Source organism: Schistocerca americana, chromosome 2 (genome assembly GCF_021461395.2).
Source record: "Schistocerca americana isolate TAMUIC-IGC-003095 chromosome 2, iqSchAmer2.1, whole genome shotgun sequence".
In the NCBI taxonomy this organism is placed as follows: domain Eukaryota; kingdom Metazoa; phylum Arthropoda; class Insecta; order Orthoptera; family Acrididae; genus Schistocerca; species Schistocerca americana.
Window position 1 is genome coordinate 328089907 of NC_060120.1, and position 4533 is coordinate 328094439.

Genomic DNA, 4533 nt, shown 5'->3' on the forward strand with positions numbered 1-4533 from the left:
CACAATAGCCATACATCAACACGATATCGACCTTTTCCGCAATTGGTAAACGGTCCATTATAACACGGGTAATGTATCACGAAACAAATACCGTCCACACTGGCGGAATGTTACGTGATACCACGTACTTATACGTTTGTGACTATTATAGCGCCATCTATCACAAAGCGAAAAAAGTGGTCCAACTATAACATTCATATTTCTTTATGTAGTACACGAATATGCAGTAAAAATGGAGGTTCCTATTTTAAAAAAACGCAGTTTACATCCGTTTGACCTATGGCAGCGCCATCCAGAGAGGCCAACCATAGCGCCATCTAGTTTCCCCCTTGAAGCTAGACGAGTTTCGTTCTTTGTAGTTTTTTCGTTTGATGGCGTATTTCGTGAGATATTTGGCCTGGCCACTGTCAACGGACCACCCTGTATCGTCAATTAGTAAGATAAGGAATAAAATCCCCTGATGCATCTTATAATATTTGGCAACCTTAAGATAAGCTGGGTCATCTAAATAACTTTTTACTAATCTCAAATTGTCATCTTGGTTTTTTCCCGTCCCTCTTCATCAATTTTCATTATGGTTGCAAATATATCAATCCCTTCTTTATCTGTCAACATATTTTCACTATACTCATCATTGTCTACCCCCCTGGATAATTCATCAGCCACCAAATTCTCAGATCCTTTTACATATTTAATTTCCAGATCGTACTGTTGCAAGTATAAAGTCCACTTGGGTAGTCTGGTGTGTTTCAGTTTGCACGTCTGCAAATACGTCAACACCCTATGGTCGCTGTATACGATTACTTTATGTCCCAACAGGCATAGTTTAAATTTTTCAGAGCCAAAAATCATCGCTAACGCCTCTTGTTCCGAAATGCAATGATTTTTCTCACATTGTTGCAACAATTTGCTGGCGAATGAAATACACTCCTGGAAATTGAAATAAGAACACCGTGAATTCATTGTCCCAGGAAGGGGAAACTTTATTGACACATTCCTGGGGTCAGATACATCACATGATCACACTGACAGAACCACAGGCACATAGACACAGGCAACAGAGCATGCACAATGTCGGCACTAGTACAGTGTATATCCACCTTTCGCAGCAATGCAGGCTGCTATTCTCCCATGGAGACGATCGTAGAGATGCTGGATGTAGTCCTGTGGAACGGCTTGCCATGCCATTTCCACCTGGCGCCTCAGTTGGACCAGCGTTCGTGCTGGACGTGCAGACCGCGTGAGACGACGCTTCATCCAGTCCCAAACATGCTCAATGGGGGACAGATCCGGAGATCTTGCTGGCCAGGGTAGTTGACTTACACCTTCTAGAGCACGTTGGGTGGCACGGGATACATGCGGACGTGCATTGTCCTGTTGGAACAGCAAGTTCCCTTGCCGGTCTAGGAATGGTAGAACGATGGGTTCGATGACGGTTTGGATGTACCGTGCACTATTCAGTGTCCCCTCGACGATCACCAGTGGTGTACGGCCAGTGTAGGAGATCGCTCCCCACACCATGATGCCGGGTGTTGGCCCTGTGTGCCTCGGTCGTATGCAGTCCTGATTGTGGCGCTCACCTGCACGGCACCAAACACGCATACGACCATCATTGGCACCAAGGCAGAAGCGACTCTCATCGCTGAAGACGACACGTCTCCATTTGTCCCTCCATTCACGCCTGTCGCGACACCACTGGAGGCGGGCTGCACGATGTTGGGGCGTGAGCGGAAGACGGCCTAACGGTGTGCGGGACTGTAGCCCAGCTTCATGGAGACGGTTGCGAATGGTCCTCGCCGATACCCCAGGAGCAACAGTGTCCCTAATTTGCTGGGAAGTGGCGGTGCGGTCCCCTACGGCACTGCGTAGGATCCTACGGTCTTGGCGTGCATCCGTGCGTCGCTGCGGTCCGGTCCCAGGTCGACGGGCACGTGCACCTTCCGCCGACCACTGGCGACAACATCGATGTACTGTGGAGACCTCACGCCCCACGTGTTGAGCAATTCGGCGGTACGTCCACCCGGCCTCCCGCATGCCCACTATACGCCCTCGCTCAAAGTCCGTCAACTGCACATACGGTTCACGTCCACGCTGCTGCGGCATGCTACCAGTGTTAAAGACTGCGATGGAGCTCCGTATGCGACGGCAAACTGGCTGACACTGACGGCGGCGGTGCACAAATGCTGCGCAGCTAGCGCCATTCGACGGCCAACACCGCGGTTCCTGGTGTGTCCGCTGTGCCGTGCGTGTGATCATTGCTTGTACAGCCCTCTCGCAGTGTCCGGAGCAAGTATGGTGGGTCTGACACACCGGTGTCAATGTGTTCTTTTTTCCATTTCCAGGAGCGTAGTTTTATGAATCTCTTCAGCTCCTTCTACATACACTTGAAACAGCCCAACTGCAATACTGCATCCACATGCATCTGCCATTAAGCAAATTGGTTCGGAAAAATCGGGATGGTGAAGTATCTGGCTTTCTCACGAGGCGTTCCTCAGTTCCTCAAATGCAATTTGACATTCATAGGTCCATTTGAATGGTATATCTCTTTTCTACAGATTTCTTATACATGGTGCATTATATAATTACCCTGGTACAAAACGCCTATAAAATCGAAATCATCCGAACATACCTTTTAAATTCTTTTTACTATTCAGAGCTTTGTATCCTTAATAGCCTCTAATTTTTCTGGGTCTGGCATTATCCCTTTCCCATTAATAATGTGACCTAAAACTTTTAATTCTTTCTTAGCAAAGTCACTTTTTCCCCACTTCGATTTTAACCTCCGTTTTTAACAGCGTCCAAAACTTTATTTAACAAAACACAATGTTCTTCCCATGTGGCAGTCGAAATTAAAACATCATCTACATACACTGTTATTTTCTTAAGTAGTTCATCCCCCAACACTTGTGACATAGCTCTAACAAATGCACACACATTTATATTTAAACCTTATACTGAGAACATCTTCCTTCAAATAAAAAGCAGTATATTTTCTAGATTCACGGGCAGATTCCAATAACCACATGTCATGGCCATGGATGTAAAATACCTCGATCCCTCAAATTTTTACTGTAACTCATCAATGTTTTCTGGCCGATCACTTTCTGGCAAAACTACTTTATTTAAAGCCCTAGCGTCCAGCACTAATCTTACAGATCCATCTTTTTTAGTTACTACAATCACCAGATTGTTACATAAGCTCACAGCCATTTCAACAACTCTCCATTTAATCATATTCTGTATCAGATCTCTAACAGCTTCCCTGTGTCATTCAGCTACATTTAAGTAGCACTCCTATTCCTTGACTAAGCCAGGTTGATCAGAGAAACTATTTTTGTGATCTAGTAGCACTTCTTTTAATTTGTCCTTTGATGCTCCTCTACGTCTGGCACCTCTTTTACTATTATCTATTTTTTTTTGTACCACCTTCGTTTCCCCAGGGTCCTCGCTCACATCATTCCCATAGTCACTGTAGCCCTCTAAATCTTCGATCTTTCAACAATACCTAGTTGGTGTATTGGCTACTTCTTCTTTGGTCAAATTATTTTTTCAAAAAAATGATAAAGCCACATATTTCCCATTTATTTAAAAAATTACTACATTTTCATTAAAATTTAATCTCGCTTTGTACTGGATAAAGAAGTCTGTGTCAATTAGTATTTTCGTAGACAGTTTAGGGATTATAAGGAAGTTATGGAGTACTTGCACACCATTTATTTTTACTGGCAAAAGAACTTCGTATTTATCAGCTTTTTTTACTTTTCCTGTTGCTACAATTATCTGCATCCCCATTACTGGCATTATTACAAGTTCATTTCTATTTGGCAACGATTCTAACCAACTTTTACTCACAGCACATAAATCACTGCCACTATCTGCTAAACACTGTACTTCTCCGTTACAGCACTTGCAGACTAATTACTGGCTTACTCAACGCACTCGTTTCATTGGTAGTGTCAGAAACCTCCTCCAACAAATCGTTCACAACGTCCATTCTGTCGAAACCTTCCCTGTTTCTTGAAATTACACAGATTTTTGCAGAATTACCCACATCACTTTTCTCCCCCTTATTAACTGCTATTCTGTCCACCAATGGCAGCTCAAAAAAATTTTCCGGAGTTTCGCCATTCTCCCTTTCCTCTCTCTCTTCCTTTTTTCCACAGTTAGTTGGCTGACCCCCATTCTAGTCACAATTTTCCTACCTGTCCCTTACAGCCTCACAAACATCGTCATTTTTAGATGCTACTATTTCTTCTACAGGGACATCACTAATCTCCTGTAATTCTGCAGCTTCTGTACTTTCTCCTTTCCCAGGACATGACTTCAACTTGGATGCCAAAGACTTTCTGGCAATCAGGTTTTGTCACATTTTCCGCTAATACATTACCCATTTCGTCTGAAATACAGTGCTTATTTTGTTTATGTCTGTCCAAAAACTCCTCTAAACCTCCGTTAAATGCACAGATTTTTATGTAGGCCGTTTAGGCTGTTGTTACTACCTTCTTCTGCTCCTCACTTATAATCCCTGCCTGT